A 12,271-nucleotide genomic window follows, 5' to 3' on the forward strand; every position below is an offset into this window, starting at 1 on the left:
ACTGGGCACCACTCGACTTTTGGGCTTCAGTATGGCTGAGAGCGTCTTAAGAATGTTGATAACAATGGCGTAACACAGCCGAGTGATGGAGGTGCAACACATGAATACAAATCCTCATTTGGCCCTGATTGAACAATAGAGGTCTCATTATGAACAGTGTGACAGTGTGCCTACGCTCCCTGTTATAGGAAATGCAGCTCTCAATACCACCTGAACAGACTGCTGGAGCCCAAAAGTAAGCAATATATAACACATACAATTTGTGTGTTCTACAGCTGAGTTCACCAAACTGGAGGGGGAGGTGGTCCTGCTCAGGGAGAGCGTGAGAAAACAGGACAGCAGCCTTGCATACAGCTGAAAGAGGTTCAGGAAGAGAGAGCTGACTGATCTAACATAGGAGGTGAGAGAGCTCCAAAAGACAGGCAGAGCAGTAATAATGATCTGACCACAACAAAGGGAGGAGCTGTAGGAGAGAAAGAGAACAGAGGACAGGCTGCAGCAGCAGCTAGATCACCACTCTATGACCTGGCCTCACATAGCAGAGGAGCCCAGCTCAACCAGCCAGACCTCCCCAGCCCTGCCTGCTGCACAACTCCCCCAGCCCACAGAGCAGCCTCCCACTGACAGCGGTACCAGCAGAAACCAGCCACACCCCAGCTCCAACACCCACCAGCCCCCATTCCACCCCTCCAGTCCAGAAGAAACACTGGCTGACATCGTCCTGTTGATGGACTCAAATGGGAAGTTTGTTCAGTAGAATAAACTTTTCCCTAGACACAAAATGAGAAAGGTGTGGTGCCCAACAACGCAGAGTGCCATGGAGCTGCTTGATAAGGCCCAGCTCGGGTCGCCAAGCCAGATAATCATACACACCTGAAGCAATGACCTGCGTGCTCAGCAGGAGAGGTGGTGACTTCACTACGGGGAGTGATTGAAAAAGCCTCCGCAATCTTCCTCAACTCATGATGTCAACTTCCACCCTGCCACAATCCAAAGAATAAATGTCAGCCTCTCCCAGGACTGTGCCCTGTGACCCAATGTACACCTGGCCAACCATCCCACCCTCAATCTGGACTGGCCAGACCCCACCAACGAAATGAGTGACATTAAACACATGCTGAGTCTACTATGCTCACATGTGATAGGTCGAGGGTCATGGTAAGATGAGCACAAGAACACCATCCACACACTACATCCACCCAAGTGGCATGACACAAATGCTATCTTAAATGATAAACAAATCACATTTTCATAGTACGATTTTACGTAATAAGATTGAAAAATCCTATTTTAATGTTGGATTGTGAGGGTTTGTCTAATTTTGAAGGTAAAGAAAAAACAGTTTTGAAATCTTTTTACATTGCATATTGGAATTTACAAGTATTGAAGTCCTCTGCTTTTGGGCTAAAGAGCAGAAACCCAGACTTCCTGAAAGAAACTGATGATGTTGATATTGTAGTACTACAGGAAACATGGTGCAGAGGTGATGTTTCCACTGGCTGTCCACTAGGTTATAGGGAGATAATCCTACCATCCACTAAATTAAAAGAAATCACACAGGGCAGAGACTCAGGGGGAATGCTAATATGGTAGAAATCTGAACTAACTAATTCAATCGAATTGATCAAAACAGGAGAATTCTTTATCTGGTTAAAAATGAACAAGGAGGCTATCTTAACACATACAGTGCATTCCCCCTCAGAGTCACCTTACTTCAATGAAGAGAGTTTCTCAATTCTAGAGGGGGAGATTAGTCACTTTCAGGCCCAAGGCAACATACTGGTCTGTGGAGACCTGAATGGTAGAACAGAAGAACCAGACACTATTAACAGTCATGGGGAAAAACACCTACCAGGAAGCAACAACCTTTCCCTCCTCACATACCCCCCCAGAAACAACTATGACAAAGTGAAAAACAAAAATGGAGTACAGCTCCGGAAGCTCTGTCGAACACTGGGTCTGTACATAGTCTACGGTAGGTTAAGAGGGGACTCTTTTGGTCGGTACATCTACAGCTCATCCCTTGGCAGCAGTACTGTAGACAACCTCATCACCGACCTCAACCCAGTCTCTCAGATCCTTCACAGTCAGCCCACTAACATATCCCTCAGACCACAGTAAAATCACAGCGTATCTGAGAAGAGCGGAACACAACCATGAAGCATCACGGCCCAATAAATTACATGGTACTAAACAGGCCTATAGATGGAGTGCAAACAGTACAGACATCTACCAAAAAACAATTAGTAGCTAAAAAATACAATCTCTCCTGGACAACTTTTTAGCCTTAACATTCTCCTACAGCAATGGTGTAAATTTGGCAGTTTGGAACATAAACTTTATATTTGACAAATTAGCCTCCTTGGCTAATCTAAAGAAACATAAGAGCAAAACAAAATAAATAGATAATGAAAAATGGTTTGAAAAATGAAAAATGACTGCAAAAATCGAAGAAAATCATTGAGAAATATATCTAATCAGAAACACAAGAGACCCAGACAACAAAAATATACACCTTCAATATGGAGAAACACTGAAGCAATACAAACACACCCTAAGAACAAAAAAGTAACAGCACATTAGAAATCAGCTGGATGTAATTGAGGAATCCATAGAATCAAACCACTTCTGGAAGAATTGTAATAAATGAAACAAACCTCATCAATTGGCTATCCAAAATGGGGATATGTGGAGAAATCACTTTGCAAACCTCTACAGCAATATAAGAAAGAGCCCAGAACAAAAACATATACAAGAAAAATTACAAATCCTTGAATCAGCAGTCAGAGTATCAGAATCCTGTGGATGCCACAATCACAGAAGAAGAATTATTGGAAAAACTATGCACTCTCCAACCCAAAAAGGCCTTTTAAATGAAATTATCTAATCTGCTCCTTTTATTCTTTGTCCCCAACGCTCTAGGCGGCCAGTTTTGATAGCCTTTAGCCGTACCCTCATCATACTCCTCCTCTGTTCCTCGGGTGATGTGGAGGCTAAACCCAGGCCCTGCGTGTCCCCAGGCACCCTCATTTGTTGACTTCTGTGATCGAAAAAAGCCTTGGATTCATGCATGTCAACATCAGAAGCCTCCTCCCTAAGTTTGTTTTACTCACTGCTTTAGCACACTCCGCCAACCCTGATGTCCTTGCCGTGTCTGAATCCTGGCTTAGGAAGGCCACCAAAAATTCTGAGATTTCCATACCCAACTACAACTTTTTCCGTCAAGATAGAACTGCCAAAGGGGGAGGAGTTGCAATCTACTGCAGAGATAGCCTGGAAAGTTCTGTCACACTTTCCAGGTCTATACCCAAACAGTTCGAACTTCTAATTTTAAAAATGAATCTCTCCAGAAATAAGTCTCTCACTGTTGCCGCCTGCTATCGACCCCCCTCCGGTCCCAGCTGTGCCCTGGAAACCATTTGTGAATTGATCGCCCCCATCTAGCCTCAGAGTTCGTTCTGTTAGGTGACCTAAACTGGGATATGTTTAACACCCCTGCAGTCCTACAATCTAAGCTAGATGCCCTCAATCTCACACAAATCATCAAGGAACCCACCAGTTACAACCCTAAATCCGTAAACATGGGCACCCTCATAGACATTATCCAGACCAACTTGCCCTCCAAATACACCTCCGCTGTTTTCAATCAGGATCTCAGCGATCACTGCCTCATTGCCTGTATCCGCTATGGGTCTGGGGTAAAACGACCACCCCTCATCACTGTCAAACGCTCCCTAAAACACTTCTGCGAGCAGGCCTTTCTAATCGACCTGGCCCGGGTATCCTGGAAGGATATTGACCTCATCCCGTCAGTCGAGGAGGCCTGGTCATTCTTTAAAAGTAATTTCTTCACCATCTTAGATAAGCATGCCCCGTTCAAAAAATGCAGAACTAAGAACAGATATAGCCCTGGGTTCACTCCAGACCTGACTGCCCTTGACCAGCACAAAAACATCCTGTGGCGGACTGCAATAGCATCAAAAAGTCCCCGCGATATGCAACTGTTCAGGGAAGTCAGGAACCAATACACGCAGTCAGTCAGGAAAGCAAAGGCTAGCTTTTTCAAGCAGAAATTTGCATCCTGTGGCTCTAACTCCAAAAAGTTTTGCGACACTGTAAAGTCCATGGAGAACAAGAGCACCTCCTCCCAGCTGCCCACTGCACTGAGGCTAGGTAACACGGTCACCACCGATAAATCCATGGTAATCGAAAATTTCAATAAGCATTTCTCAACGGCTGGCCATGCCTTCCTCCTGGCTACTCCTACTCCAACCCCGGCCAACAGCTCCACCGTCCCGTCCCCTCCCCAGCTACTCGCCCGAGCCTCCCCAGCTTCTCCTTCACCCAAATCCAGATAGCAGATGTTCTGAAAGAGCTGCAAAATCTGGACCTGTACAAATCAGCCGGGCTAGACAATCTGGACCCTCTCTTTCTAAAACTATCCGCCGCCATTGTTGCAACCCCTATTACTAGGCTGTTCAACCTCTCTTTCGTATCGTCCGAGATCCCTAAAGATTGGAAAGCTGCTGCGGTCATCCCCCTCTTCAAAGGGGGTGACACCCTAGACCCAAACTGTTACAGACCTATTTCCATCCTGCCCTGCCTATCTAAAGTCTTCGAAAGCCAAGTTAATAAACAGATCACTGACCATTTCGAATCCCACCGTACCTTCTCCGCTGTGCAAGCCGGTTTCCGAGCCGGTCACAGGTGCACCTCAGCCACGCTCAAGGTACTAAATGATATCATAACCGCCATCGATAAAAGACAGTACTGTGCAGCCATCTTCATCGACCTGGCCAAGGCATTCGACTCTGTCAATCACCGTATTCTTATCGGCAGACTCAATAGCCTTGGTTTTTCTAATGACTGCCTCGCCTGGTTCACCAACTACTTTGCAGACAGAGTTCAGTGTGTCAAATCGGAGGGCATGTTGTCCGGACCTCTGGCAGTCTCTATGGGAATACCACAGGGTTCAATTCTTGGGCCGACTCTTTTCTCTATATATATATCAATGATGTCGCTCTTGCTGCGGGCGATTCCCTGATCCACCTCTACGCAGACGACACCATTCTGTATACTTCTGGCCCTTCCTTGGATACTGTGCTAACAAACCTCCAAACGAGCTTCAATGCCATACAACACTCCTTCCGTGGCCTCCAACTGCTCTTAAACGCTAGTAAAACAAAATGCATGCTCTTCAACCGTTCGCTGCCCGCACCTACCTGCCCGCCCGGCTAGCATCACCACCCTGGACGGTTCCGACCTAGAATATGTAGACAACTATAAATACCTAGGTGTCTGGTTAGACTGTAAACTCTCCTTCCAGACTCATATTAAACATCTCCAATCCAAAATCAAATCTAGAATCGGATTTCTATTTCGCAACAAAGCCTCCTTCACTCACGCCGCCAAACTTACCCTAGTAAAACTGACTATCCTACCGATCCTCGACTTCGGCGATGTTATCTACAAAATAGCTTCCATTACTCTACTCAGCAAACTGGATTCAGTCTATCACAGTGCCATCCGTTTTGTTACCAAATCACCTTACACCACCCACCACTGAGACATGTATGCTCTAGTCGGCTGGCCCTCGCTACATATTCGTCGCCAGACCCACTGGCTCCAGGTCATCTATAAGTCTATGCTAGGTAAAGCTCCGCCTTATCTTAGTTCACTGGTCACGATAACAACACCCACCTGTAGCACACGTTCCAGCAGGTATATCTCACTGATCATCCCCAAAGCCAACACCTCATTTGGCCTTTCCTTCCAGTTCTCTGCTGCCAGTGACTGGAACGAATTGCAAAAATTGCTGAAGTTGGAGACTTTTATTTCCCTCACCAACTTTAAACATCAGCTACCTGAGCTGCTAACCAATAGCTGCAGCTGTACATAGTCCATCTGTAAATTGCCCACCCAATCTATTTACATCATCCCCATAATGTTTTTATTTTATTTACTTTTCTGCTCTTTTGCACACCAGTATTTCTACTTGCACATCATCATATGCTCATTTATCACTTCAGTGTTAATCTGCTAAATTGTAATTATTCGCTCCTATGGCCTATTTATTGCCTACCTCCTCATGCGTTTTGTACACACTGTATATAGACTTTCTTTAATTTCTACTGTCATTGACTTGTTTATTGTGTTATTGCCTTGTTTATTGTTTACTCCATGTGTAACTCTGTGTTGTTGTCTGTGTCACACTGCTTTGCTTTATCTTGGCCAGGTCGCAGTTGTAAATGAGAACTTGTTCTCAACTAGCCTACCTGGTTAAATAAAGGTGAAATAAAAATATAGGCCACAAATTCAAATTGGCTATATTCAAACTCTTCAACATTATCCTCACTGCAGGTATTTTACCCAATATTTGGAACCAAGGATTGATCACACTAATCTATAAAAAATGGAGACAAATTTGACCCAAATAATTACAGAGGAATTTGCATTAACAGCAACTTGGGAAAAATTCTCTGCAGTATCATAAATAGCAGATTACATAATTTCATTGATGAACACAACGTCCTAAGCAGAAGCCAGATTGTATTTTTGGGGGAATTATCGTGCAACAGACCACATTTACACCCTCCACACTCTAATTGACAAACAAGTAAACCAAAACAAAGGCACAATCTACTCGTGTTTTGTAGACTTCAAGAAAGCATTTGATTAAATTTGGCCCAAAGGTCTTTTTTATAAACTAATAGAAAGTGGTATTGGAGGGAAAACATATGATGTTATTAAATCAATGTACACTAAAAACAAATGTGCGGTTAAAGTTGGCAACAAGCAAACAAACTTCTTCTCTCAGGGGCGTGGATAGGGGCTGCCCAATAAGTCCAACACTATTTAACATCTACATTAATGAATTGGCAAAAACATTAGAAGAATCGGCAGCACCTGGTCAGCACCGGCAGCACCTGGTCTCGGCAGCACACTGAAATCAAGTGTCTGCTGTACGCAGATGACCTGGTGCTGCTGTCTCCCACTAAGGAGGAGTTACATCAGCACCTAGATCATCTGCACGGGTTCTGTCAGACCTGGACTCTGACTGTTAATCTAAAAAAAACAGAATATAATGATATTCCAAAAAAGGTGCGAAAATCAGGATGACAAATATAAATTCTATTTTTACATAGTTCTATTAGAACACACCACAAACTACACGTATCTAGGACTAAATATCAGCAACACAGGTAGCTTCCACATGACTGTGAATGAGCTGAGAGACAGAGCAAGAAGAGCATTTTATGCCATTAAAAGGAACATTGAAATCGAAATTCCAATCAGAATCTGTCTCAAAATGTTCCAATCAGTTATAGAACCAATTTCTCTCTATGGCAGCGAATTATGGGATCCGCTCTCTAACAATGAATGACCAAATGGGACAAACATCCAATCGAAATACTACATGCAGAGTTTTGCCAGATGGTATTGCAAGTGCAAAGAAAAACTCCAAGTAACGCATGTAGAGCAGAATTGGGCCAATACCCCCTCCTCATTCGAATAGAAAAAAAGAGTCCTCAAATTTTACAACCATCTAAAAACAAGTGATCCCAAAACATTCCATCACACAGCTCTACAATTTCAAGAGATGAAACAAGAGAAGAGTCCCCTAAGCCAGCTGGTTCTGAGGCTCAGTTCACTAACTGAAACCAACCCCATAGAGCCTTAAGACATCACTCAGAAAATCTGGCCCAACCAAATCATCACAAAGCAAAAATAATAATATATCACCTATTGGAAAGACACCACAAAAAATCTAAGTAATCTTCAATGCTATTTGGCTCTAAACAGACAGTACATGGTGGCAGACTATCTGATATTATCTGATAACTTTTCCCATTGAGTTTTCTTTTGGCTTTCATACCATGTCATGTGTCTTTTCAGTCAGGTTGAGACTGGTCTACTACTATTGCTTTAATGTATTATTATTCTCATTAATATTGTTATGATAGTTGCTGTTAACACTAATCCCATTTCCACTACTACTATTATTATTGCTGTTGGTCCCAGCATTTAGATTATATGTATACTTTGACAATGTAAGTAATTTACTTGCATGTCAATAAAGTCTATTGAATTGATTTGAGAGAGAGAAAAGAGAGAGAGAGAGAGAGAGAGAGAGAGAGCATGTTCTAATCTATACTGAACAAAAATATAAACGCAACATGCAACAATTTCAAAGATTTTACTGAATTACCGTTCATATTTAAAGAAATCAGTCAATTGAAATAAATAAATTAGGCCCTAATCTATGGATTTCACATGACTTGGCAGGGGCACAGAACTTGGGTGGACTTGGGTGGACTTGGGAGGGCATAGGCCCACCCACTTGGGAGCCAGGCCCAGCCAATCAGAATGATTTTCCCCACAAAAGTGCTTTATTATAGACAGAAACAGTCCTTAGTTTCATCAGCTGTCCGGGTGGCTGGTCTCAGACGATCCAGCGGGTCAAGAAGCCGGATGTGGAGGTCCTCGGCTGGCGTGGTTACACGTGGTCTGCGGTTGTGAGGCTGGTTGGATGTACTGCCAAATTCTCAAAAAATGATGTTGGAGGCAGCTTATGGTAGAGAAATTAACATTAAATTCTGTGGCAACAGCTCTGCTGGACATTCCTGCAGTCAGCATGTCAACTGTACGCTCCCCTCAAAACTTGAGTCATTTTAGAGTTGCCTTTTATTGTCCCCAACACAAGGTGCACCTGTGTAATGATCATGCTGTTTAATCAGCTTGTTGATATGCCACACCTGTCAGGTGGATGGATTATTTTGGCATGTAAACAAATGTGTGAACAAAATTTGAGAGAAATAAGCTTTTTGTGCGTATGGAACATTTCTGGGATCTTTTATTTCAGCTCATGAAACATGGGACCAACACTTTACATGCTCCGTTTATATTTTTGTTCAGTGTATGTTCTTCCCTCTCTCATCATGTCCTCCTGTCCTTCTCCTTTTCCTCCTATCCAGGGTTTTCATGGTGATGGTGACTATGAGGAAATAAAGGACTGCTCCCTACAGTCCAGCATCTACGCCAACTTACCCACAAGCCCCTCTGACTCTCTCAACTCCTCTAGCGTCAACTTCCACAAGAACCCCAGCTACCCCAATGAAGCCACTGTCGCCATCGCGAAAGAGGGCACTTCTTCTGGTGACTAAGCCACTGTCAACATTGGTCAAAGCCCTGAGGCTCCTCCCATCTACTATACAGTCAGTAAACTCAGAGACACCTGACTAACTGACAACCAATCACAAGGGACATATACACACTGGCAACAAATCATAAGTGACCTGTTATTATAATAGTTATTGTCACATCTGCTCCTGCCACACCCCCTAGTGGACATCCGGTGTCTCCTTGACCTGCAGCCACTCCTCCAGTACACCCTCTCTCTCGCCCCCTCCCTTTCTGTTTGTGTGTGATTGTGTGGTTGGAGACAGGTGTGCTGGAGCCAGAGTGGATCCTCACCAGCTGCAACCCGTTCCATTATCAAGACCTCTACAAATACTCAGTCCTGCCACTTCCACTCTGCCGGATCGCATTCTCCGTTCAGTCAGTCATGCTTCTAGCTATTTGTTGTTATTTAAGATCTTGTATCCTGCTGTGCCTATTTATTTGCCTGACGCTGTTTCTCCTCTCACTGCAGTTTTACTCCTCTGACTCCTGTCTCCTGTTCCACATCTCACCACCCTGCTACCCTGTTCTGGATTCAACTCATCATCACTCCCTTGGATTCCCCTCCAGACCTGTTCACCCTGTCCCAACCCAGCTCACTCCAACCTCAGCCTCCACATCTGGTTTCCAACAACTCATCCAAGCTTCCCTGGATCTGCCCTTCATCTCTCCCTGTGTTACAATAAATATCTTGGTTCATTCATCCCCGTTTCCTGGTCTGAGTCTGCTCTTGGGTGCCCCTGTGCTGCTCTGCTTAACAAGTTCTAACTACATGTTCCACCGTCAGCCTCTGTTTTTAGAAAACGGCTGCTTGAGTTCCATATAGCGATGGAACTTAGGCTTACAGCCGAAGATGTAACTTGCGTTTTCTAAAACACCACGCAGCGAGAACATTCGCTAAGTGATTCATTGGACCATGTGTCGATACTGATAGGATGGAAAGAAAAGCAGTGTCACTTTCTCCATTCAAATCTTACCTTGGCATTAGAATTCCTGCACAATATTGACGACTGTTCAGCTCCTAGAGAGATATACTGAACAAAGATATAAACGCAACATGCAACAATTTCAAAGATTTTGCTTACTTACAGTTCATATAAAGATATAAGTCAATTGAAATAAATTCATTAGGCCCTAATCTATGGTTTTCACATGACTGGACAGGGGCGCAGCTATGGGTGTGCCTGGGAGGGCATAGGCCCACCCAATCAGAATGAGTTTTTCCCCACAAAAGTGCTTTATTACAGACAGAAGTTCGTTATGTAATTATAAACTCCTTATAAAGGGTGCCTTAATGTAAACTTTGATACAACCCATTGAAGGCACTCTCCTCCCAAGGAGCCGGTCTGCTTACCGTACCTAGATGCAGAACCAAGACGGGGGGCGAAGCGTTCTCTATCAAACCCTCAAATAGGGAACAGCTTGCCCTGTCAAGTAAGAGGGGCAGACATCATTGAGGTTTTTAAATCACAGTTTAAAACTCACCTTTTTAAAATCACAGTTAACCTGTCTGGGCTAGGGGGCAGTATTTTCACGGCCAGATAAAAAGCGTACCCGATTTAAACTGGTTACTACTCTTGCACAGATATGAGAATATGCATATTATTAGTAGATTTGGATAGAAAACACTCTGAAGTTTCTAAAACTGTTTGAATGGTGTCTGTGATATAACAGAACTCATATGGCAGGCAAAAACCTGAGAAAATTCCAAGCAGGAAGTGCCCTGTCTGAGAATTTGTAGTTCTTCTTTTGATTCTCTATCAAAACTACAGTATCTGTGGGGTTACGTAGCACTTTCTAAGGCTTCCATTGGCTCTCTAAAGCCTTCAGAAAGCGGATTGAGGCGTCTCCTGTCTCTGGGCAGAGTATAGAAGCTCAGTTTGTCAGTGGTCTGCCTGGTGACAAAGAGATTGGATATGGTCGTTCACATGAGCACGCTGTTTTTTCTTTTCCTCTTTGAATGAATACACTATTGTCCGGTTGGAATATTATCGCTATTTTACGAGAAAAATACAATCCAAAATTATTTTAACCTGTTAGGGCTAGGGGGCAGTATTGACACGGCTGGATAAAAAACGTACCCGATTTAATCTGGTTACCACTCCTACCCAGTAACTAGAATATGCATATACTTATTACATATGGATAGAAAACACCCTAAAACTGTTTGAATGGTGTCTGTGAGTATAACAGAACTCATTTGGCAGGCAAAAATCTGAGAAGGTTTCATTCAGGAAGTGGCCTGTCTGACAAGGTGTCGTTCTTCTTGTCTCTGTTTATTGAAGAGTGAGGATCTTAGCTGTCCCGTGACACTTCCTACGGCTGCCATAGGGTCTCAGAAGGCGGTAAAAGCTGAATCGTGGCTTTGCAGGCTCTGGCTGAAACAAAGTAGCGCGTTTGGGTAGTGGCTGGTTACAGTACTGTGAGACTCAGGCTCGTGCCCGCGTCGACCGAAAGCTTTGTTTACTTTCCTCTGTTTAGCTAAATGGACATTCCCGGTCGGAATATTATCGCTTTTTTACGAGAAAAATGGCATAAAAATGGATTTTAAACAGCGGTTGACATGCTTCGAAGTACGGTAATGGAATATTTAGATTTTTTTTGTCACGAATTGCGCCATGCGCTGCGACCCTGATTTACCATTTCAGATAGTGTCTGGGACGCACGAACAAAACGCCGCTATTCGGATATAACGATGGATTATTTTGGACCAAACCAACATTTGTTATTGAAGTAGCAGTCCTGGGAGTGCATTCTGATGAAGACAACAAAAGGTAATCAAACTTTTATAATAGTAAACCTGATATTGGTGAGTCCTAAACTTGCCGGGTGTCTAAATAGCTAGCCCGTGATGCCTGGGCTATGTACTTAGAATATTGCAAAATGTGCTTTCACCAAAAAGCTATTTTAAAATCGGACATATCGAGTGCATAGAGGAGTTCTGTATCTATAATTCTTAAAATAATTGTTATGCTTTTTGTGAACGTTTATCGTGAGTAATTTAGTAAATTCACCGGCAGTGTTCGGTGGGAATGCTAGTCACATGCTAATGTAAAAAGCTGGTTTTTGATATAAATATGAACTTGATTGA

At 43.5% G+C, this 12,271-nt stretch overlaps 1 long non-coding RNA gene across 1 annotated transcript; it reads left to right on the forward strand.

The window, feature by feature from the left end:
* The first annotated feature begins 751 nt into the window (after positions 1-751).
* On the forward strand, positions 752-9,883 carry LOC123741609 (uncharacterized). Its single transcript, XR_006769069.1, has 3 exons — positions 752-1,158; positions 8,976-9,558; positions 9,653-9,883. It is a non-coding gene; the product is annotated as an uncharacterized lncRNA (long non-coding RNA).
* The last annotated feature ends 2,388 nt before the right edge of the window (positions 9,884-12,271 follow it).

Source organism: Salmo salar, chromosome ssa03, assembly GCF_905237065.1.
Source record: "Salmo salar chromosome ssa03, Ssal_v3.1, whole genome shotgun sequence".
Classification (NCBI taxonomy): Eukaryota; Metazoa; Chordata; class Actinopteri; order Salmoniformes; family Salmonidae; genus Salmo; species Salmo salar.